The sequence below is a fragment of the Vidua macroura genome, chromosome 1 (genome assembly GCF_024509145.1).
Source record: "Vidua macroura isolate BioBank_ID:100142 chromosome 1, ASM2450914v1, whole genome shotgun sequence".
NCBI lineage: Eukaryota > Metazoa > Chordata > Aves > Passeriformes > Viduidae > Vidua > Vidua macroura.
The window spans coordinates 112,604,587-112,630,876 of record NC_071571.1 but is presented as its reverse complement, the minus strand read 5'-3'; the positions used below and the strand labels follow the sequence as shown (position 1 = coordinate 112,630,876).

General features: G+C 40.5%; 1 pseudogene; it reads right to left on the bottom strand.

Moving 5' to 3' along the window:
* Window positions 1-26,290, bottom strand: part of LOC128808454 (chloride channel protein B-like) — a 92,997-nt pseudogene that overhangs the window by 48,887 nt on the left and 17,820 nt on the right.

Sequence of the window (26,290 nt, the reverse complement as noted above, 5' to 3'; positions counted from 1 at the left end):
GTGCACTTCCAAGGGCAGTAGGTCAGCAGTATGCTGTAACTCAGTCTCCAGCCCTTCCAATCAAATCCCTCCAGCCCTTCCAATCCCTGACCTCAGCCAGCTCCACACTTGCTCCTCACCCACCGCTCTGTGGAAGCCTGCAGCTCCAAACCTGGAGGGCACAGTGCCAGCTCTCATCCTGGACATTTTAGGAAAGGGAATGGCTGAGATTGGGAAAAGTTTCTTTTAGCTTAAGAGTTGTATCTGTTGGTATTTACTCTAGGATGGGAAAGGCAATTTGTTTCATTTGTTCAGAGTCTGCTCTAAAAATAAACAGTAATGCAGCTGGAATCTTGGGCTTCTTTATATGATTTCACCAATCTAAATAGATAAAATCATTTTGATTCATGTAGTACCTTTAGGTAGTAGCTTAATTAAATAGTCAAAATGAGAGCAGGTAAAAAATCATTTTCTAGAGTTTACATGAAATTTTGTCTTTACATAAGGCCTTTTGTTTCAGAAATTGACAATACTTGGCAAAGACATCAGACACTGAAAGCCACATGAGACATAGAGGCATTGTTTTCCCCTCTGTAACTGAGAAGATTGAAAAATGAATTGGTTTGGCCAAAGCAACGTGAGAAAATGGGGCAGGCCTGAAAACAGAACTCCCAGAACAGCACCTGCTTCCCTCCATATAGCCTTCCTCTCCCTGTCTCTTTTGAATATTCACATAATATTACAAAGCTGCTTGCATGTGACTTTTTTTTCCTAATGGACTTGGACATTGAAATAACTTCATGAAAAATTTGGAAATTGGGGAGAAATTTAACAGTAGAAAACAGTCTCTGTCTTCTCTGAAGATTAAAGCTGAATAAGCCCATTAGTTCATCTTTGCAGCTCTGTCAGTGTCACTGAGTTTTGGGGTTTTTTCCAAAACTCCTGTGAAGAGAGAAAATCAGGTCTCCTGAAAACTACAGAGCTAAGTAGCCTTGTTTACCACCACCTGTCAAAAAAGCATGCCTCCATAACATAAATATTTGGATTAATATAAACCAGCAACTCTGCCCAGCTTCAAGTTTACCTTCCCTTCACGTTCAGATTAACCTTCTTCACACAGATTCATGTGCATCAACTCTTTGCTTTGTTTTGTTGCTTTTAGGAGAAGTTCTGGATAACCTGGTTGCAAGCACAGTCTGAAAGCTGGTGTACAGTGAAGCAAGTTGGCATCAGCCCCTGGCCAGGTTAAGAGGATCATGAAGGGAGACACACTGCACTATCCCACAGTGAGCTGCTCTAGGTACAGGAGGGAGCAATGAATCCTTTCACCCATCCTACATGGGCACCACCAACTGCACCACACTGAAACCAGGGCAAGGCTGCACTGCTGCTCTTCCATGCACACAAAGCAGCACCTGGTTCTGCCACAGTATTTTTGTCAGGGGTTCAATTCCACTGGTTATGGCTCATACAGCTGCTTCTCGGGTAATGGGATCACACCAAACTCAAAACCCAGCACAGGAGAATAGGCAAAAAAAAAAAAAAAGAATAAAAATGGTTTTCTTAAACCTGACATAGGCTTAAAGCCCAAACATAATTTTAACAAATCTCACCCACATCTCAACACCTTCTCTCCATCTTTTCTATGGTAGCCAGGATTCTCCCGAGACAAAGCATGGCCTTGTTACAGCAGCTCCCTGTTTCCTTTGTGCAACCAGAAAAGGATCCAGCTTCCCCCACAAACACTCTAGAAAAGATGGGCTGGATGCCCTCTAATGCAAAAACTTTGCCAAGTCCACCACCTAATGATGTCTGTCAGTAAGAAAGCACCAAGCAACCATAAAACACACATCTTCTCAGAGGCCAGACAGGATGCACCACATGTTGCACCATGCTAGCAAGCTGTCTTTGAGCGAATACTTATGTCAGCAAGACGAGAAAGGAATCTTTTCATGTAGTAGTTGCTAGTGCAAGCCCAAACCAAAAGCACCCTCCCAAAAGTCTGGTGATTTTCAAAATCCAAGGTATCATCTAAAAAAAAAAAAAATCACTAATTACCCAAATTTTATTACAGGCCAAACCGAGACCTTGGATCCCAAATAATCCTCAAACTTGGGTTGGCTCAAATTCTGGATCCAATGTCTGCAGTGTGGGCTAAGGCAAAACCAGAAGGGAGAAAGAAAAGAAATCAGCCTTGCTCCAAGGATCTTTAATATAGGGCCACCTCTGATACACTTTAGAAAAATATAATGAGACCACTGTAATATATATTCCAGCCAAAATTCTTGGCTCCCAAAACCAACTTTATATGGTATGCAATACAGAAACACCCAGGAGACACTATAAGAATTTTGACAAGGCCAATATTAAGCTAGAACAAAACAGAACTACTGGCACCAACTCCACTCAGCTCTTAAGTAAACTTGTCCCATTAAAAAGTAGCCTCTAAGATATTTTCTCTCTGAAGTGTATAGTAGCTTATAAAAAGCAGGAAGGGTTGCCAAGTCATAGATGTGTTCAAGTACTCCTTACCCTCATTAAGGAACATTCCCTGGCAGCCAGCAGCTTTGAGTGTTCCAGTGAACCAGATTTTATAAGGGGGGTGTTTACAGTGGTGTGCAATGTAGCTGGAAATCATAGTGCACTGTAGCAGCCCTGCACTAGATACAGCTGTGTTTGGAGCCTTATCACCCAGAGCACAGAATAAAACAGGCAGGGTGATCAATGAGGTTCCAAAAATATAATGAGTATTAAGAAAACAAATCTTAAGCCTCCCTGCTCCATAGGAAGCAGAGCATCCAGAGATGACAGTGCCTAAATACAAATTAAGCAGTGAAATACCACTGAAGATGCAGGTCTCACTTCCACCAGTTTTGTACGTAACAGTATTTACAGAGATGTCTTCACAGTCAGCGTGTAGATAATGTACCTTCTCAATGTACCCACTGACTTCTGCAGCAGGTAGGAGTCACATTCCTTTGTGGAGCTGGACCTTAATGCTGCCCCGCACCTTGCTCATCTAAGGGATGTTTTTGCTTCTCCATTCAATGTGTAACATATTTTCTGCCTAGGGATATTATTCAGACCTGTAAGAGGAATCAACAAGATGATCAAACACAGAAGGTCTTATCATCCTTAACACCGATGAAGAACTAAGTAAGAGAAGATCCACACTTTGACAGTACCAGTGCTGAGGACCTAAAATCAAAAGTTCTCTTGAGCCTGTCACTTTTCCTCTCTGCTACCAACCAGGTGCTGTTTACCAAAGGTTTTTCAGTTTCCATTGAAGAAGGATCCAAATTTATGTGGCATTTAAGCAAGCTGTTAGTTATCCAAATCTTTCACTCTGCATACACAAATATAATTTATCACCTGTTTATAAATACATGCTAGCTACCAGTTCCTACATAGCTAACCCCTGTCCCTTTTTTGATTTGAGGAATCCAGCAATACACAGTTTATGCATCTTGTGATCTTTCAGAATAATACTGAACAAAGATGCAGGACCTGGCACAAATGTAACTGTGTCACCCACGCTTTCCCAGAGCAGCAAACCCTCAGCCAAGCTGACACAACCAGAGGAAGAGGACAGTCTCTGCAAAATGACATCTGGGTGTAGGCATTTGAAGATAAAAATACTACTAAAGTGTAGTAAATAAGTGGAACTTAAAAACAGCAGAGCCTTACATAAACTGTGTGGTCAGTGAGATAAAAGACTAAAGAAGCAAATAGGCAGGCTCCTGCAGCATCTTGTTAGCTGCAGGATCAGTCAGAGAGAAAAAAGAAAGAGAAACCTTGGTCTACAGGGAAAACACACGGAAAGAAAAGTTCATTGTCAGACACCTTTCTGTAGAATTTCTGCTCAAGAACTTCTGCTAAAGTTTCAAGGATGCTCAGAAGCAACGAGGAGAGATAAGGTAACATGTAAAGGCACTAATTTTTTTTACTGTCTTGTCTTAATCTGCGTATTTCCCATGCTAGGTGAAGTAACAAGATCTAAGGCTCGGAATTCCTACAAAGGCTTCATGTTAGGCCTCATAATTTGTTTCAATAATTATATTTTTTACTTTAAGAGGCAGACCAGAAATCCCTTGAGTCACTATTCAGGGTTTGGGATGCCCAAGCTATAAGAGAGCTGGGAATCAGTCCAAATCCCAGAGGTCTAAGGTGGCTGAATGGTGAAGCTTCATTTGTTTGAGAGGATAACAAGGTAAGAGAGCATCCAAGAAGTATGCTGGAGAGACCATGGACATAGAATCATATACTTATAGAGTAGTCTGGGCTAGAAGGGACCTAAAGATCACCTAGTTCCAACCCCCTGACAGGGGCAGGGACACTTTCCACTAGACCAGGTTGCTCCATCCAACCTGTGCTTGGACACTGCCAGGGATGAGGCACTCTAATCGTAATAAATGTCTTCCTTATGTCCAATCTAAACCTATTCTCTTTCAGTTTAAAACTGTTGACCCTTCTCATATCACTACAGGCCCTGACAAAAACTCTTTCTCCATTTTTCCTATAAGCCTCTTTAAGTATTAAAAAGCTGCAACAAGGTGTCCCCAGAGCTTTCTTTTTTCCAGGCTGAACAACCTCAACTCTTTCAGCCTTTCTTAACAGGAGAGGTGTACCAGCCATCTGATCATTTTTGTGGACCTTCTCTGGACCTGCTCCAAGAGAGCCATGTCCTGAGTGTTCCAGAGCTGGATGCAATGTGCCAGGTGAGGTCTCACAAGAGCAGAGTAAACCTGCTGGGCACATTTCTTTTTACGCAGTCCAGGATACAACTGGCTTTCTGGGCTGCAATTACACATTGCCAGCTCACATCAGATTTTTTTGTGTAACCAATATCCTCAAGTCTGCAGGGCTGCTCCCAGTCCATTCATTACCTTGTCTGTACTGGTGCCAGAGATTACCCCAGCACAGGTGCAGGACTTCATTGAACTTCATGAGGTCCACAGTGGCCCACTCCTCAAGCCTGCCCAGGGCCCTATGGATGACATCCTTTCCCTCAAGCACTACTCAGCTTTTCGTCATCCACAAACTCGCTGAGGTTACAAACCCACTGTCCATGATAGTTGCCGGGGTCTGCCTTTGTATCCGTCTTAAAAATGGGTATGAAGTTTCCCTTTTTCCATTCACTGAAGACTTCACCTGGCTGTCATGACTTTTTAAATATGATGGAGAGCAGCTTAGCAACTACATCTGCTATTTGAGATATATATCAGCCTATTAAGACTATGTCTAAGAGGATTTAGGCTAAAACTTGGCAGTCTGTAAAGTGTCTAGCTATAAAATCCTTACCAAGTTGTGATGCTATGTATTTTGCTTTAGAGTATTGGTATAGTCTGTGATCAGGTTATCCAGAAACTTTCTTTAATGTGCTTGGAGAGAAAAAAAGGAGTGGGAGTAAAATGAAATTTTATATATATATAAATGTGTATATATATGTCCTTCAAGTGAATAGAACCTCATTCTGAACCAGGAAAGCAGTTATAATTCTTTCCATGGGCTTGTCATCTAATTGGAATACCATGGGAAACTTTATGGCTTCTTCCTTTCTGTTTTATCTGCTGTGGTACATATAGAAGTCATCCATAATGTCACAGATTGTTTTTATTTCCTCCTACTGCATTGCTGGCAATTTTTCCTCTCATGATAAACACAGTTAGATTATACCCAGCATTCAATGTGCTTGTTAAAAGCTTTCAGACATGGCTACATTTGGAAGAAAATGTGGACAGAGTGAGTCACCAACATTTTATTTTTCTAAAGAGTCATTTGAAGCTAAAAGATTGTCCAGTAGACCTCAGTACTGGGAGAAAAGTGAAGTGTCCTGCAAATAGCTTTGTCTGTGAATATATACCTAATTCATTCCTAGAGAACATCTCAAAGAATCAGCATTTCTGCTAATTATTTTATAGAAGACAGTAGTACAGCATTGTCACTAGCTAGGATAAATACAAACCCAGCACCGTTTCCCAGGAGAGGAAACAGTACTTATTACCTGACACAAACGCCATGAAAAAATGAAGATTTGGATACTGGTTCATTCACTGAAAGACACACAGGACATGTTGGATTAATGTAGATTTTAAAAATAAAGGATGCAACTTTTTTCCAAACTATTCATTTAGACTTTAGTTTAGTAAAGACTGTTTAGTGCAGTCATTAGCAAGCCCTTCCAGAAAACAATTCTTCTTACCTCCCTTTAATTGCTGTCCTTGGGTGGCAGGAATCGCCACCTGAAAAGGTACATCTTATGGTACTCAACATACAGGAAGCCCAGACCAGTCATCTAGAAGTCAAACCACACTCCACCATACTCTGTTGTTGTTTCTCTGTTCTACAGCTTTTGCTCACAAGAAATTGTGACAATGGTCCGTGAAAACCTCTGCTGGATTCTCAATTGGACCGCTAATAAACACCATCCAACTGAGCACTATGGAGCACTTACTGCTCTCAGGACTCCAGTGGCAGGGTTATTCTGGTCCTACCATAAGCTTGAAGAGAGTTTTTCATTCTCTTTGTACAGCACATCACACCATGGGGACCTTGTTCAGGGTCAGGGTCTCCATTTTCCCCTTTTTCTCTCTAAACTCCAGGTCTCAGAGAAGCCACACAGCCTCTGCAAAAGACATGACACAGAAAAATTACAGATCAGCAACATGAAAGACCTCACCATTTTCTCCTGTAATGAACACAAGGTTCCATATCCAAGTAGGGAATGTTTTTCAGCTTCATGAGGGAACCCTACAGGTCCCTACAGGGATACATTGAACAAGTCACTAACCATCTTGGCCAGCATGACAGACAGCACTACCAGTGGGGAGGACTGGATCATTTGTGAACTCTACCTAAGGAAAAAATGGAACAAAGGACTTTGCATTTTTTCATATACCTGGAGATGAAGGCAATGGTTACACAGGACTACCTACTTCTTTCACAAGGGAATGGAAAGCAACTCATTCCATTGAAAGGAGAAGGGTGCTCCCCTCCTTTCCCAGGTATAGGTTATCAATCAACACTTCCACCAGAGAATCTTGGCTGATGCAGTGACAACTCCCCCTCCCAGCCCTGTCAGCTTGAAGCATGACTTTTACATTAAAATTCACATCTGATTCCCATATTTCAGGTGGCTTGTGATAATTCAGATGTAGAAGAGGATAGTAAGTAGAGATGAAGTAGCCAGATTGCTTTAAATAGCTTGGCGTTGTGACAAATATTTAAAAATGCAAACAAATCCAAATTTTTTTCTTTCTTGCTGAGCTCAGGAGATATATACTTGTTTTCCCTTACTCCTGTTTCCTGACAGAACAAGATCCTTGGACAAACGTTATCTTGAAGGATGCCAGAAAAGGGATGAAGCAGCTTCCAACAGGAGTCCAGCTGAGGAGATCAAGCAGCAGGAACACCAGTTACCCTGCAGAACAATGTTGGGCAGTACAAGGCATGGTGCAGGCGTCCCTGTCACCACAATCACAAACCTATGAATTGGCATGAAGTTCTGGTTGTAGAAAATCATGTGCACAAATTATGATATCTCACCCACAACACCTATTCTATGTGTAGTTGTCCTTTCTCCCTATGTAGTGACTGTATGTTCAGATGAGTGGTGAGGTATGTAGTATGTTTTAATATTTTATTACCCTTGATATCATTATTATTACCTGATTGGTTTTACCTCCATGGTTGCATACGACCACTATAACTAAGCACAAAGGTAGACCAAGTTCACCTGACCTGCTACTGCAAATGTCTAACAGCTGTGGGGGAAGCGACTTAAAGCACACAAGTACAACTGCCTTTGAATAAAGGATTCAGAGTGAATCCTCCTACACAAAACAGAGAGTAATAGGAATATAATTAATGTTGTTTAGACCCGCAGTGAAGTGGGTCTCGCACTCAAAATTAAGTCAAATATTTTTCATGGTGAAAACCACTGCACAGAAATTCTCCTTACGATACCTTACTAAGGCTTTTTAGTAAAAATTGCCATCTCCTTTCACATCCCACTATTTCCTCTATCATTGCATCCCGTTAAACAGGTATATTCATCAGCAATTACCCTGGGACTAAATATGTGACCTTTCCTCATAAGACTAAGAGGCTTTTGCCCAGGAACTTTTCTCCAATTCAGACAAAGTGAATTACAGCAGATGGCCATTTAATAGACCTCATCAGTTAGAGATTGTTAAGCACTTCAAATATCTGCATTCAAAGAATGCCAATAAACACATTTCTGCATGATAAGCTGTAGGAAATTTATCCAAGCTTAAATTTTCACCCTCCTCCTCTCTCTGTTCTGGATTTGAAAAGATAACATTCAGGACGATTTACAGCTTATCCCAACAAAGGACTCATATGGCATGGTCAGCCATGTACAACAGAGTCATGCAACTGTCCTTTCTGCTTGGACATAGCCAGAGATTTCCAATAACACCACAGCATTCTTTGAATTTCTCTTTAAACCTAGCATTCAACTGTTTTATTTAAAAACAGGAACATGTCAGTTAAAAGGAAAACAGCAACTGTGGGATTTTAAGAATTGCTTCATCATATCTGCTGCAACTCATTCACACAAATGGAGTATCCTTATTGTGAATTCCTTTTAAGGTTTTTTTAAGTATTGTGCTACAGGAAACTCTTCTGGAATAAAACCAACAGTAAAAATTACTATAAAAAGCTATAAAAGCACTCTGAAACTCTAAATATAAAAACTTTTGAAACTTAAACTCTAAAAAAATACTTTCAAGTGATTGTTTTAGCCTATACACAATATCTTCAGAACAGCAAGAACCAGAGCCTGGCTCATCAGCCACCTCTTCTTGTTTTTCATCCCACTTTATGCCTTCCTCCTACCCTTCTATCCTCTAGAAGGAACAGTCAAGCTGACCTGGCCCAGACCCTCCTCTTTTATTGCTGGAAACATTCAGCAGCATTTTACATCTGTGACTGAGAAACCCTGAGGCTTGTGCTGATTTTCCCCAGCCCTGCAGCCTTCCTGAGTGCTGGGATCTGAAGGGTGGATGGCTCCTCTCTACAACAGCACTCTGAATGCTCGGAGCAAGTGCCTCTGCATTCAGCGTTGGACTTCACTTCCTCCAAGGGTTAATGCCTGTCGAGTAGAAATGCTGTTTATCTTTGGCAGGCTAGGATGGCTGAGGTCATTTTTAAAAAGACATGTTAAAAGCATTTTGAGCAATATCTTTTGTACGTAAGTAAATTTAAACTTTGGCCACAATAGCACCAGTGGAGTTGTTCAGAACTCTCACTATAGATAGAAGTGGGAGAGGCAATTTCTGTGATACAAAATTCTCTTGGATATAGGCAATACTGGAGCAAAACCATAAAGAAAACGTGCAGATGACTTAGAAATCAATGATATTGGAAGTATAAGCATAAAAAACAGAAAAATAATTTAGAAAATTTCAAGAAAACTTTGCACAAAAACTTAACCCATTATGTGATCTTAAGATAAAATGAAGTAGCACAGTAATTGTAGATCAACTTATTTATGAATCCCAGCCTAAAGCAAAGTCTTATCTAAAAACTGACTTGATTTCACATCCTAGTACTCAGAGACCTAGAGAAAACCATTAATTAAGAGTTCAAATAAATTCTGGGAAAGGGAATTGCAACAAAGAAAGATTCACACATGAAAGATGCAGTCATTCACATAATAAAAAGTATTCTGTCTCGGTGCTGATGAAGAAGGAAGAAATCAAAACTTGCAGCTAAAACCCTAATCTACTAATGACAAAGATTATGTCAATTCAGCAGCAAAGTTGTCCTCTTCGGGTATCTTAACAAAAATCACAGACACAGAAGTTAACCCAAGAACTGTGATAGATTCAAGTCATCTCATATAAGCACATGGACAAGCACGATTCTTCATGCACACAATATCTGTGCTCTTCATAAGGCTTTATTGGTATTCCCTGTTTAGAGAAGGGCCATCTGCTCCCTGCTGAGAGAGACAAAGTGCAGAGCCTCAGGATTCGGCTGCATGAGGAAGTTCATGCTCAGTGAGCTTGGGTGTGAATTTACTGCATATTAGCTACTCTGCACTAACTGCCCATTTGGGTACCCTTGGTGCTTGGGAAGTGAGAAACAGTGAGAAAAATTTCACCTTCAAATAGGAGCCTGTCTAACTCACACAAAAGCACTCTTGAAGCTAACCTGCACAAAAGCACTCTTAGTAGGTACTAGAATCATCCACCCAAGGGAACTAGTGCCAAGTAACTAGCCGGCTGTAAATACTGGAGCTCCCTGCATGCTAATTCCCCCAGCAGACAGGTCCTTGTCTGCTGCCCAGAGCAGCAGCCAAGCAAGCCCAGCCACAGCCCAGCACCAGCAGGAGCCCATGTGGTCCAGGGCTGGAAGCTTATACACCCTCTCCTTTAAAAGTACTATGTGTACAAAACAGTTCCTAAAGATTCTCTGGAGGGAACAAGTTATACAGATTATTACAGAGGGAGAGCGAAAATGTAGGTGACAAAAGCAGAGAAAGGAGGGAGGGAAGTTGGGGGCAGTCACAAAACGCCTACAACTCTTCAGCCATAAAGCGGAATGTTTCATTTATCAATATTCATTCCAAGACTGCATTCTAGGGGCTGCTCTTTAGGATGCAATTTACTCTCTGTGCATATTGCCAGATTTTTTTTTTTTTTTGGTTCCTTTTGATCCTACGGGTGAGACAGGCTGTGCCAAAAATGTCTTTGCCTAGGGCACCCATCTGTGCAAAGCCAGCAGCTCTAATAGGCACTGGAAGCACTCGGCGCTGACACTTCATACATCAGCAGCCTAGCAAATTGTACTTTTTTTTTTTTTCAATAATCTTTCTATATACAAAATCCTGAAAAATGTCATTTACACACAAAGAGACCACAATTAATTTATCAGCACAGTTATTCAAACCTCTTTAGACATCATCTTTGTCACCAGAGGAACTTTTCAACAACCCCCAGTAGTCTTTAGGTTCTCAGGCCTCCACATCATTATAATCTATTAGGCACCTTCATGTTAGCTCCGTTTTATTATGTAACACATAATTATGCATTTCATTAACAGCATCACCAGGCACAGTACATCAAAGAGAGAAAAGCAGCTGCCCAGGAAATTCAAAAAGATGCAGTTTACTTAAAGCTCACTGTTAAAAACCTCCCCCACTTTCAGTTAAATTGTGACTAACATGTTTCAAAGATTTTACTCTGGCTCAGAGAGCAGAGTCCAAACAACCTCATTAGACACAAGGCTGCTGACACAGTGAATATTCCCTGAACCCTTGATATTTCCAATAATATAAAAGGAAAAAATCATCAGCTAGCTACATAGTGCAAATCCATTTTCTTCTACTGAAAACCCACTTAGCCAGAGATCTCTCTTGCAACTTGCAGCTTACAAAGACAAATGCAGAAGTGAGGGCCCATCAAAAAGAGAAAAAAATATATATTTATTTTGTATTTTAATTAGTTTTTCAAAATTTGTTCAAATAGAAGAGTTGTCTGGCCAACTGAACAAAGAAAAGACAAAATCTTCTTCCTTCAAATAATATAAAAATCATCATCCTTGGAAGAAGCAAACAACCCAGAAGAAATAATTTTGTCATTTTTCATAAGGTTACACTAAACTAAAAGGCTTGGAATCAAGAAAGCATTTAGGGAAAAAAACAAGTAGCTGCAGGACAAAGGTACAAGACAGTACATATGGGAGCAAGTTTAAAAAGGGGGTGGATGGGAAGGGACTTGAAGTCTCGGTACTACGAGCCAAACCAAATAGTTTTGGAGTTGAGGCTGCAGCTGGCACAATACACTACCTCTGGGCACAGTTTCCCAGTCTTCTCCCAGATTTTGTGGAAGAGTACACACTCGCCCTGGAAAGCACCTTTCAGTTCTCGCGCATACAACCAGAACTTCCCTCCTTGGAAATTTTTGCTCCTATTTATAAAAGACACCAAGAAAAAATTGTTCATGGTCAAGAGAACATTTCCAAAGGGTGGAGGGCTTGTGGCCAGCTGAAAACTTTTGATCATTCTTCTCTTGGAGCAAATACGAACAAGAATGCAAGCTAATCATTTGATGTAAAGAATGGAAGGAGACTACAATTCCCTAGTCACAGAAGTAAAAGAGCTGTGCATGAAGCTTTCTTGAGAATAGGAGTTTATGGAAGTAACATCAAAGAGGATTAAGTTACTTGTATTGTCACAGCCATTTCATAGACAACGTAGATCTGCATGTCAATTTCTTTAATCTTGGTCTTATCATCTGCTGGCCCTCAGCAACTTGTGTGTTGGAACACTTGAGTCACTTTAATTGCCACTTAATAATGTCCTGACAAACCATGAAGTAAAATGCTGTTATCATGATCCACTATTTCCATCTGGGATTATGCCAAAAGAGGCACCTTCTTCACATATCGATACAACTGAATACTCCCTTCCTGAACTTGCATTAATCTCTCTCTTTAAAACAAAGTAAAAAATATTCCTTTCCTGTGCACTTCACCTTTAAAGAAATCCTTTATAGTCTTAGGACTACATTCATTAACTCAATTTGCTTTATTGTCTCCTTATCACTCACCACCATCACTGCTAAAAATTTTTGGAGAAATGGGATGCTGCATTACAGTAAACATAAATCTCCTGAAAAGTCACGATTGTCATGCTAGCCCTGAAAAGTTATGCACTAAAGTTCCCTCACCCTGCTGAAAATTATTATTTCTTGCAGCCTGAGGCACACGAAGCTGTGCTTCACACTCTACAAAGGGCGGCACACCCAGCGTAGGTTCACTGTGAGGACGTCCTGCCAAACTCTAGTGCCAGGAGGATTGCACAATTAGTGGGATTCTTCCTCTTCCAGAACTCAACACCATTAACTATTCCAAGCCATTACAAGGAGTAGGCAGCCTCCAGTACCCTAGAGCTTAACTGCTGCCAAGAAAGAGCACAAAAAAATATCTCAGTGCAAGGCACATACTTTTTTAGCAAAGTAGTTCTAATTAATCACACTGGCGCACTACTTCTTAATTTAACTTAATTCATAGTGTTAAGTAAGCTCTTATGCCAGTTCTGATGTGAATTTAAATATTTTTCTGAGTTTTTCTGAAGCCAACCAACGTTTTGTTGGTAGAAGAGAGAATATTCTTTTCTAAGACCTAAGTACAGAAACGGTCGATTGACTGCTAAAGAGAACATAGAAATACTCAGCACAGCTAAGTAATCTGTAGAAATATATCAAAATCCTTTGAGTCTCAGTCCTTGGGAACTTGATGGAAAATGCTATACAAACGTTTGATTTCTTGTTTCAGTCCCTCAAGGCCTATAAATACACCTGTTTTGACAGGTTGCGGTGATGGATGCAAGTGATACCAGAAACAGTATTGGTGATAGCAGTGACTCTTGCCAAGATCCCCTGGAAAGACATCTATCAGTGATTTCTTCTGTAAGCTGGCTCTTCACCTTATGTACACAGCCAACATGAAACCCTGAAAGGAGGTTTCAAAGCCACCTAAATCTGTGTCGGAAAGGTAACACTGGTGTGTTGTTGTGTCAAGTGAACTTTCTATTAATAAAAGAGCAGCATTGTGTACGTGTGTTGCTGAATATGCCCAAACATTCAGCAGGCTCACATATTAAATCTTTTCAAAACAAGCTCTGTACTGTATAATAACCCAGCTAAGCAACCTGGTACTTTTTAAACTCACAGTATTGCAGAATGCTTTTAATTATGATTCATGAGCACTTTTTAAAATAAAGTAGACAACTGCAGTGAATCTCTGTAGTATTTAAGTGAAGCTAAAACCAACATCTTCAGAATGCCAGAATTCTTAATGTCCCCAGCTCCTGAGGTCTAGAAAAGGCTGGAGAAGAAAGAGACACTTGACTACAGACAACTGCAGACTACACAAGGTTTTTACTGAGGCTTTTTGATAAACACTGTACACCCCAAGCTGAGAAACACATTTCAACTTTAACTTCAGTGGGAGATTAGACCTTAAATAACAGAAAACTTACAAAATCTTGCTGTTGTCTAAATGAGCATAGGTATTCATTCACTGCCAGTTTCTTAAAGAATTGCATTACAAAATCTGAAGTCCTGAAACCATTCCCCATCCCCTTCTCTGTGAGAATAGTTTCACTTATTTCATTTTCCAGAAAAGCTACTGCCAAAAAACACACAGAGCTCTTCCCCTAGTTGGAGTAAATTCAACAGAAAATAGTAGGACCTAGTGTATTGAACAGTTTGCTGATTATGCATTGTTACTCCAATAATTTTGTGATTAATTTGAATAAGACTAGAATCTGTGCCACACTATTCTGCATCTCTTCTTCTTTGCAAAAAGGCTGCAATCTGAAAAAGTGTTAAACATACCATTTGAACACACTGGGCTCCTCACAACAGACAGTGGAAGGAGGGCAAACACTTACCCTGTTAGGAATATCTGCAGGCTTGAAGATTTTGAAAAATTGTTTTGCTAAGGTTTAATCTCTTCATTAGAAAAAATATGAGGCAGCTCAGTAACAGAAACCTAGGCCCTGTCAAAACAACTTCTGTGAACCTTCTCAGGTGTAATCAAAAAACAGTAAGTGATCCCTAAACTGTTTAAGTGTGACAGGCTGATGCATTAAACAGCCTAGCACTGGGAAGAATCTGCCAAATTATTTTCCAAATAATTATGTACTTCCTTTGCCTTCTTTAAGGAAACACGATGTGAAAAATCTTGAATACTACTCATTTGTCCCAGCTTCTGCAAAAGCTTTTCCTTTCCCCACCAAAATCAGATGGAAAAGCAGCCTTGTGGCATTCTTTCATGAGGAGTTAAAATGAAGACTGTGGCCATGGAGCGAATCCAAAGCTAAATTCACTATTGAGTAATCCTGCTGGAGTAACAGCATTTAAGACATCTATTTTTGAACTATTTTTAAGCAACTAAGGAGACAATTTGAACTTGCCTGTTGGATGGGCACATATGCCTTCCTGCCCTCTCGCTAAGGACTCTGTAGCACATGCCTTGTTAGCCAGCAGTGCAAAAAAATGCTCCCTGATCCAGAGCATGCACATGTGTACTCATTCTAAAACAAGAGTCAAAATCTTCTGTCATCTACCCATATGTAGCACAGCATGACCTGTCATGAGCCTCTACTGCATTCTCACACAGCAATGCCTCTCCTAACAGAGAGTGTGCTCCCTATCATTTTCTCTTCATGTCTGCTCCAGGAACACAATGTCCCTTTCACGCCCTTCCATCTTGAGCAAGTCACAGGAAGGCACAATCAGAAATCTCCCAAGGTCTGTGCTGCCAAAGTGTGCCGTGAGGATGCAGTCATTTGTTACAGCCAGTTCTCCCTTGTCTTCCTCTGTTGCCTCCCGAGTATTGCATACACTCTGCTAAACAAGTGGGAGAAAGGGAAAAGTATGACTCAAGCCTTCCAAATAAATTATCTTTTCTTTAAACAAGGGTCAGATTGAGGAACAGGGTGAAATGGGAGCAGTATAACTAGAGTGACCTGATGTCAACCATTTGCTACATGATCTGAAGCACCAGACAACACAACTCCAATTATCTCCACAGTTTGTGCAGCTTCGTCCTTTCTGAAATCAGGCACTGCTGTTTCACATGCTGCACCAGCAACTGCAGAAATCACCTGCTGCTGCACAACTCACCAATGAATAACAACACGGTTGGCCACTGCCAGTTTGGGGTCTTAGCGGGGTTTTGTTTTAGAGATACAAGAAAAGAGCTCAGGTCTGGCCCTGCAAGCTCTTCCCTGTCACATCCATCAGGCACTCAAGAGTTTTTCCATCATCACTCTTTGGTATTCCACAATAAGAGAAGAGCTGTCATTAGGGCAGGTCCCACTGGATACCATTTATGCTCCTCTTTTCCTCAATGCTTCTACTTTTCCACATGCTTTCACAGCTTCCCCTTGATGCCCATCTCCATTCAGTCTTGTTCATGATAGAAGTATATCTTTTACCCACCTTCACTGCCATCACCATGTGTGTCCTGAACCCAGTCTTATTCCTCTTCCAAAAACATAGAGGACATGTAGAAACTGTAGCAACAAAACATGTTGCTCTCTGCCCAAGGGAGGACCACGGTCCTTCCTTAGGGATTTACCTCTCTCAGGACCTACAGTAGGAGCCTTCCACCAACGCACTGTGTCCAGCCCAGCAGCTGCTGTGTTCTGTATCCACTTGCTTCTGTTTCAGCAGGGTACAATAATCAAATGAGGATCTCTGGCCCCAAGCCCCCATTCATCAGAGCACCCAGTTACACAGGAAGTTTCATTCAAAATTATTATGAACCCCTCAGGCCAGGGGGAAAAAAAAGAAAAAAAAAAAAAAAAAAAAAAAAAAGAAAGATAGGTTTATTGTGGTAGCTTTTGTCCCAGAGAAAAATAATTGTCTCAAAATTTGTAAAAAAACACTCTTGGCAGCATTATGAATGTTTTAAAGTTAAAAATATAACAAAATTTAATGGTTTCAGATGCTTTTCATGTCAATGTAACTGGAAAATACCTTTACTATGGAAACAAATTAAATTTGGCAAAGAATTAGTACTTAAGACATCCCAATTGCATTTTGTAATTCAAAAGAACTGAAAACAGATAAGATACTGTGAATTAAAAATAACTTCTGCCTGTTAAATTCTCGTGAACTTTCATTAAGGTTTGTGTTACATGTCCCAAGTGTACCATTGCATGTTATAATACGTTACATCCCTTTATTTATAAAATACTTTTAAAGCTACTGATAGCTAGAGCCAGAAAAATTACTATATAAAAATGCTGTCTTCTCAAATTACGACTTCATTTCCAATCTGTGTATTTAAAAGAGAGATGCAATCTCAATTTCAATATTTCAGATGCACAACTGAACTTTCATTGCCAACTGAATCCATGTACAATTCAGTCATGTCTGTTTATTTTACTGATAAAACCTGGTACCAAAGCTGACACAGCTATATTAGAGATAGAGCTGGATTCTCTTCTAGTTTGGGAATTACCTGCAGGCTAACCAACTGTCCCATAGGTGCAGTTCTTCTACACAGATGATGAATGAAGGATTCAGAGGGGACTTGTTCTGACCTTCTTGGGCTGGGTTCACAAGGCTACCATCCAGAAAGAAAAAAGGAGTTCATTTCATTTTCCTTACAAGCATACGTCTTTTATCAAATGTTCCAGTGACCTGACAAATTGTTTATCATCCCTACAGAGCAGTATTTTTCAGGTTAGAGCCCAAGAAGCTTTCATTTGGAATGCTATATTGTCATCTCTCGAGAATTTTAAAATTGGATTTGGCTTGGCCTCTCAGATTAAACTACATCTCCCAGGATGCACCATGTATTGGGCCTTCTTCTTGAATATACCAAGAGTTTCTTTGGTGTTTCAAGGCAAATATTTCAGTCCTTAAAGAAAAATGTTAACATGGAACAACAAAGTTTGTAGCAAGACAAGTAATTTTTTTTTTTTTTTTAACTTTGGGTTTTTCAGATGTTCAGCTTTCTGATGAAATGTCCAAGGTTTTTTGTAAAAAAAAATCTGAAATCCTCATTTTTGATCAAAAATAGAGGAGAACCAAACTTTTTGAAATCATTCTAAACTGGGTGGTGGGGAAAAAACAAGCTCTTGCAGACCAGTGTTTACCATCACTCCAACCACAGAGCTGTTTTACTATATTTGACCATAAGATCATATTAATCTTACTTCAAGTCAGCCTGTTCTCCTGCTTCCTGGTATGCCAAAAGCATATTCAGCTCTCAGAGAATTTTTCTCCTCAAACATCAGCAAACTATAATCCTTATCAAGGAAAGAATCACACTTTGGATGGCATTATGAGTTTGGAAGGTAAGTCCCTCCTCTTCAACTAGCCAGATGTAACACCATGTTTTATGTGCTGAAAACAAGACTGGTTTCTTTTAAGACCAAAAGGACCGATTAAAACATTTAAGTTGACATCTTGCAAAATATCCTGCTTCCTGTAATTACTCATGCCATAAGACCTGCCCTGGAAACCTGTCATGGACCAAGATCGAATGCTCTCCATTTTCTGGATCTCACAGCACGGCTGCGCCACAGCTCCTGAGCCCTGTCACTGCAGGGTCAGCTGCTGCTCCATTTGCAACAACAAAAGGGCACTGGTACAGAAGCCCAGCTTTTTGCCAGCACTCACTTTGAATAATTCACTCATTGAATAATTTGCGAAAAAAAAAAGCCAAGCTTAAGACAAAGTAGGTGGAAACTATGTATTACAGAAAGGCACCTGCACTCTAGTTGACTCTAAAGTCAGCTATTTGAAGAGTATTTTTATTGTTTTCTTCATGGAATCATAGAATGATTTGGGTTGGAAGGGGTCTCAAAGATCATCCAGTTCCAAACCCTTTGCCATGGATAAGGACACCTTCAATTAGACTAGGTTGCTCAAAGCCCCATCCAACCTGACCTTGGCCTTTCTCTTACCATAGCAAGTTCTAAGGCAGCAAGTGCATGAACAAGTCTCACATAAGACATAATTTGCACTGAAAAGCTTTTGCACCTCCAAGTCTGGCCAGCTGTGCCAGAGCACCCCCTGGAGTAACACCCAGCTCCCTTTGCAGGCTCTCCTCATTGCCTATACAACACAGCAAGTACCAGCAGGCACTTATAAACCAGGGAGGGACAGACCATTTCACACTGTGAGCTGCTTTCCAGCTCAAGGAGCTTTCCAGCTCAAGGAGCAGACAGGAAGAGGGAAAAAATAGGAGGTTCACGGTGGCAGAAACAGCCCTCACCCAAATGGAAGTAGGGGCTGCTCAAGGCTAACAGGCACTACTGTTTCATGTAATGAGGAAACACAGAATATCCTGAGCTGGACAAGACCCGCAACGAGGTTCAAAGGCACAGCTATAGAGACTTCTTCTAGCATCCCATTTGTCAAGAAGAAACCAGAGAATTTACACCCAATTAATATTCACATTTAATCCAAGCCTGATACATATCACTATTTTCTTGCCCAGTTAATGTACAATTTATCCATCTTTGCCTGTAGAATAGAGCTCTCATCCATTAGATCTGGACTCCCTCAAGAGAAACTTGATTTAAGTTAATGAGGATTCTTGGCCTCCTGATGGTCTCTTTAGCAGCCAGAGATTGTTTTCCCTGTTTGGTCTTCAAACATCAGCTATGCACTATTACCTTACTCAACTAAAGAAGGAAAGACTCGGAATTTATATTTGTGCTAGCATTTTCAAAAACATCCCTTCTGCTTGCATCATCATCACTGCAAAGGATTTCAAATGCAGCATCTTGCATCCTACAACCAGTGAGCAGCTCTCTGGTGAAAAACCTGCACTGGTACCAGGCAGATTTGACATGTATTTTAGAAGTTTTGTTTTTATTTTTCTAACATCTTATATCACCATTCTGATTTTGTTATAACTTCCCTCTAGTTACCTGGATTGGGTGGTTGTCTGTGCTGTGTCCTCACGTCACATCCATAAAACAATGCCCCACTTAAATTTCTTGTGATAGGAGGACTTCTTGAGAGTTTCTCTCAGAGGAACTGAGAAGGGTAACCCCAGAATCTGCAACAATGCATCCTGCCTATAATTTCAGGTAAGTACATTTTGCCTAAATTAGAAGTACTGGAGGAATACACAGAGAGAGGAGAGGTAAGTATTTAGTTGTTACTACATGCTGTCAGAGCTATTTTATCACACTCCAGATGACCTGTAGCAAAACTCTGGTACATGTCAGAAGTACACATTACAATTCAAATTACAAAAAAGAAAAGTTCATTTTCATTACTAATGGAATGTGTATAACAAAGACATATCAAATTTCCTAACTATAGGACAGTGGTCACTTAGAGCAACATAGTTTATTATAAACAGTGCTCTGCATGTTTTAATGTAGATGTCAAACAGAAAGCATGAACAAACCTCATTTCCAAGCCTTCATTACTGTCTTAAGAACCAGATGATTTTACATAAAGCCTTTTATTTCTGCCATATTGCAGACTCAGACAGACATTAACAAGCAACTTGTCATAATGGTCTGAACCCCCATCAGATGGTCATATTTCAGTACCAACATCATACCCATTAGCACAGCCTGATCATTCACAGCAGCCACAGCAGCCACACCCACCATTCCCAGAGAAGACTCTGGGACAGAGTCTCTCTTGGGAGACTTAATCCCCTGAGGAGATTTCCCTTTGATTTATATAATGACATTGCATTTCCACTTCCAAATTCTAAGAAATAGTCTCTTTTTTCCTTTAGTCTACATCTGTCAAAAGCCAGATATTCCAGTGTTTCACACTCAGAGAAGGGTTTAGAGTCTTAACCTTTTCAGAATTAATTGCATTTCCCATGTCCATCAGAAGAGATTTATTGGAGAAATAAATTTGGCCAATAAAGTGATATGCTGTTTTAATTCTGTTTAAACAGAATAGGCAAGAAAGGGGTGAGAGTCAGGGTTGCTTTCTATCATGTGTAATAGAAGGAAAAACAACTCATAGGACAAAGGATTCAAATTGGTGCAAATGAAACTTCTCTCAGCTTGCACATTGGCACATCAACAGTACTGGACACAGACACTAACACTAGGCTAGCCCAGAGCCACCTTTCCTCTTTAACACCTGTGAGACATTTTTATTGAGAAGTAGAAATAAAAGGAATGGTAAAAATACAGAATTAGCCAGAGAGCAAATACACTGTAGAAAGATGCTATTCCTCTTCCACATCTAGAGCACCCTGGGGCCTGCAAGCCCAGGACACATGACACTTTAAAAGACATGGGAAACAGAAGGCTGTGGGAAGGCAAGTCATAAGGCTGTTCCTTGTACTTGCCAAAAAAAATGTCACTACATCTACCCTTTACCACAAAAAGCTGAGGATGAGGGTCAAGTGTCAGCATGGGGGGTAGAAACAGGCAGCCAAGAAAGAAGAGGTGGGCAGATGCCTGTGGGGTCTGCCATGAAGGAAAAAAAAAAAGAAAAAGGCATCTTACAAACCTGTTCACTACAAGTCCCACATTCATAACTGTTTCCAAATGGAAGGCTGTGAAAAGCCAAAACAAACATTCCCAATTCTTTTTGAACCCATCAGACAATATAGGAAAAATATGTGCATTTTATGGTTTAAGGGCACAACCTTTTAATTATGTGTTTGCATTGTCATGTCCAAGACCTTTTTTCTCCTCAAAAATTAATATTTCCTCAAGCAATGCAGCTATTTATCTTGGATGAACATAAATTGAAACAGAATCTGCCTGTGCAGAGAGAGGCTCAGAAGGGTTAGAACATGACACCTAGGGGAATTCAGAACGCACTGCAATGCAATCCTCGTCATTTTTCTAGGGCCTTTTCAACTCGGTTCCCTACAGTTCTTAAGAGTTTCCAGATATTGTTTTGCATATGCTGTATGTGCACGTGCAGATGCATTTAGAAAACAGAGAACAAGTACAGGTAGTGGGGAGGGTAGGGAGAAACTGAAGAAAAGAAAATGTAGGAAGCTCCTCTGTACCAGAGCTGAATGAACAGCAGTTCCAGGCATCTAAGAGCAGCAAGTGTTCTGGCATATAATCACCTCTCGTTTCTCTGGGACAGAGCACAGCCTCATGAGCTGAGGAAAATGTCAATCAACTGCTTTTGCCCCTAAAGATTTATACCTGCAGAAAGACTGTAAAGTAATGGTTTACAAATGATACTTAAATTAAAATATATTGAGGCATTACGAGAAAATCCAGGCCTACTTTGGAAAACACATTACATTTAGTCATAATTTGGGCTCTCAGAAAACTTACACCTAGTCTTCAGGCATCAACTTTCCCCTCTTCATGTGTTACAGACTTAGTTGGCCAAAAATTCACACAGTAACTTCCAGAATATGCATAACAGCAATAATAGAAGCAGAAATAGCAGAGTTCATTTTTACTTGATTACTTAATGGATAAGTAACTGCTAAACCACCAAGAGGACACTGAAGGAGGACTTTTCCATAATCAATCTAATTATTATTTCACAAAACAGAAAGGGTTTCTTGCACATACAACACCTTTCAAGCTAGAACATAAGAAAAAGAAATGCTTCCTACAGAATTTACTCAACCTATTACTAACATGGACCCAGCTTGGTGTGAGTGCCAATGAACAGCTACTTTATCAAACACTGTGCAACAGCATACTAGGAGGGAAAATCCAGGCTTAGTCACTCCGTGCGAATTCTGACATCTGCAAAGATTTCAATGAGATACTTCTGGGCAAAACCAGGAGGGCAGCCAAGTCTGGGTTTAGTCATGGGTGAAATTTCCACACACACTAACACTCACAGGCCTTGAATGTCCTGCCTTGGAAGGGTGAAAACTTCCCCCTTGTGACCTCAATTTCATTTCTCTGTTGATTAAGCTGAATTTCAGCTGTGCCTTACAACTCACTGTCCCCAGGTGTTGCAATCAGGGAGAGCAAAGAACACCCTCTCTAAGTAAAAGAATATTATTTGCAAATACTTCAGCTTTCAGAAGTTTGCCTGGAAAGTATTGTAATGCGGACTCAAGATGTTCTGTTACGAAAGGAGGGGAAAACAGAAATGCGAAATGTATTCCAAATGAATCCCAAAATTTTGAAATCTATGAGGCACAATTTGACCAGAGAGACCTGTGAGGTTTCCCGTTGAATCACTTGCCTATACCGTAAATCCTTACTCCATCCAGGAGGCCATACTCAAGCCCAGCATTAAAAGGTGAATTGTACAAGGCCCTCATCCCCCACAGAAGTGAATTCACAAGGCAAGCAGTGTGACCTACAACTGTTTTGTAACTCAGCAGAAACATCCCTTTTCTTATTTGTAAACCAGTGGTGGCATTATCATTTCTGTAACCACAAAAAAATTAAAAATAGGAAAAGAGACAGTTAGATTTCTCAGTCAAAGTGTTACTTCCAAACTTACAATCCACAAGTAAAAGTTCCCAGATAAAACAAAACAGAACAAAAAACCCTCTTTGGGCAAACTAGGCAGGCCAATAATATATTTCTCTCTGGTTCAATGTGCAGAGGGTACCAGTGCTTTTTTTAGCTGCAGCAGCAAAAGCTCAACTCAACCTTGGCCACAAAAATACTTGAAAACTCTACATACTTACCATTATCACAGTGAGGGGGTTGGTTAGTCTTAAAACACCTCTGAAAAATTAGGTAGCTCCAATGGCAGCAGAGACCTGTATCAATCCATTCTCCATATTTACTAGTTTGAGCACCAAATAAGGAAACAAGGATCAATCCCTTCATCCTGCCATACAAAGCTCCTCTGCACCTGTATACAGGGAGAAAAAGAGCAATCCTTTTGCCAGTGGTGGTGTTTTCTGGAAATGCTTTAACGTTCTTTTCATCCCACATTAATTTTGTCAGGTTCTTTAGCAACTACTTTCCCACAAAAAGCTCTAGCAACCTTCCTTAGTATGACCATTTACTTTATGCCAATCACAAGCATGAAGCTGACAGATTTGCCGCCTTTTCCTGAAGAAAAAGGACTAACACCATGTCTGTTTCCATGTCCTTCCAAGCACAATAAAAATTAACCTTATAGCAAAAGTCAAAAGTATAGATGACACACTGAGATATTTCAGATTAAAAGGCCACACTTCTAGACCTCCAGACTTAGATAATTTCTCAAAATTAATTCTTCATTCGCTCCATAAACCTAACAAGTAAAATATTACAGTCATATAATAAATGGGCAAAAAGGAATAATAGGTATTAATAACTTGGCCAAAAGTAACCAAGAATGAAGTTGCAAAGAGAACCCAGGAGTCCTCAAACCAACCTACAATAAAGAGCTAAGCCAAAATGTAGCACAGTTGTGCTACATTTGCTGATGTGATACACAACATTCCATCCCATATGCAAGGAATTAGATATACAGACTCAAGCGTCAGACGATGAATGGGATTTCCAAATTCACTTCCCAGAAATAATTTTATTATTATTATTAATAATGATGATGATGATGATGATGATGATGATGATATTTATACAGTAGTAATATTTATGATATCTATTATATAGTTATTTCATTTCTGACTGTGCATGGAGGGAATTAGCTCAAATGGTAGAGCGCTCGCTTAGCATGCGAGAGGTAGCGGGATCGATGCCCGCATTCTCCAGCATCGCATTTTGCTGAACAAGAGGCTGGACAGCAGCTCTGCAGGAAGGGCCCCAGGGGTTGGTGGATAGTTGAACATGAGCCAGCAGTGCCCTGGCAGCCAGGAGAGCCAACCCTGTCCTGGGTGCCATCAGTCACAGCATGGCCAGCCAGGCAAGGGAGGGGATTGTCCTGCTCTGCTCTGTAGCTTCACCTCAGCCTCACCTCGAGTGCTGAGAGAAGGTTTGGGCACCAGAATATAAAAAAGGCATTAAGCTCTCACAGAGCATCCAAAGGAAGGTCACGAGGGTGGTGAAGGGTCTGAAGAGGAAGCCTCATGAGGAGTGGCTGAAGTCACTTGGTCTGCTCAGGCTTCAGAAGAGGAGACTGAGGGGACACCTCGTTGCAGTCTGCAACTTCCTTGTGAGGAGAAGGGGAGGGATGGACACTGATGTCTTCTCTGTGTAACCAGTGACAGGACTCAAGGGAATGGCCTGAAGCTGCCAGAGGAGGTTTGGGTTGGATATTAGAAAAATATTTTTCATCCAGCAGGTGGTTGGGCACAGGCTTCCCAGGGAAGTGGTCAGAGCACCAAACCTGAGAGAGTCCAAGAAGCATTAGGAAAATGCTCTCAGGTATGATTCTTTGAGTGTCCTGTCCAAGGCCAGGAGGTGGACTTTGATGATCTTAGTGGGTCCCTTCCAGCTCAGGATATTCTATGATTCAAAGAGCATCATCTTGCACCATTACACAACTTTTTCCCATTTATTCATACAACATTCTGGAATGGTTTTTAAAACTCTATGTAGTTCTAGACTGGTTATAAAAATTAGGTTATTGGTCAAAAACTTGAGTGCTGACTGATAGACTTAACTGTCTATATCTATTCAGCCAAGTACACCATGTTTCAGCAAACATTACCTATTAAAAATTGATTTAAACAAAATTTTGGGGAGGGCAGGAGGTGAATACACAGGGGTAGGGCAAAGGCAGGAGGTTGTGCACACAACTAATTCGTTTTATATTTTTTCAATATTCTTGAATGGCATTATGCACTCTCCAGCCATGACCCCTTGCTTGCTGAACATTAAGCCTCCCAGCATTACTGCAAGAACCTTGCTGTAATCCACAACAACTTTCTAAAAACTACAACAAAGACCCAGCTGCAGTTTTCTCCAAAGTTCAGGGTGTTATGTCCAAGATTAAAATTCAGGCTATTATATACATAAGAAACAGATGAAAAGTCTGGATCTGAACTCATAGTCCTACAGTTACAGAGATGGAGCCAGAAGCTGAGACTCTTTCTGGATCCCCAAAATATTCAAATGATCTACACTTGGAAAGTCCACAGTTTTGGCTATGGTCCTTCCACAGCTATTCTCAGATGATATTTCTTCATTCTTTTCCCCAGTTTTAGCATCTCTTTCCAAGCAACCCATCCTGTTCTACCTATACAGCTTCCTCCACTTAGTGCTTTGCTATTGCCAAGTTTCAACCTAGAATTCAGATTGTTGCTACTTGACATGGCCCTTTCATATAGAAAGCACAAACCAGGACTGAAGTGAAGTATAGGAATAACCAGGCTACTGGCAAGCCCAGAACCTGCTGTTCAAAAGCCAAGGATGAAACAAAATGCCAAAGCAATGCAGAGGGATGTGCATCCAGATTCTTCATGAGTCCCACGTTTAAAAAGCGATGTGATACCTTGCTTCCCACCCTCAACTGGAAGCACAGGATCTGCAACACAGAGGAAGAGACATGCAGAGATACAAAACATTAAAAGGTCCTTTTACAAAAATGCAGTTTGTCATAGTTCTCATTTGCCTTAACATTATTTTTAAAAAGCAATAAGTTTACATGACAGCTTCAGCATCTGGGGCACTTCCAGGAAAGCAATGAATATATGATCTCTCCAGTCTGGTCTGTGTGATGTTAATCCTGATCTAAATAAGGAGAAACTGCAGCAATTTAAGGCAAAGAAAGGCAACTGGACTACTTGAGCAGGACTCCTTTCCCCCTTCGTTTCAGAGGTAGCAACTCAGGATCTTCCCAGCATATTTGTCTCAATTAGTTCTGATCTGTCAGAAGGAAGCATTACATTACTTTAAAGAAAACCTGGAGTGAATTGAATTGAATCAAAAAATTGAGTGAATATGCTTCAATATACCCTCAAGTTATTTGAGTTTCTTCTCAAG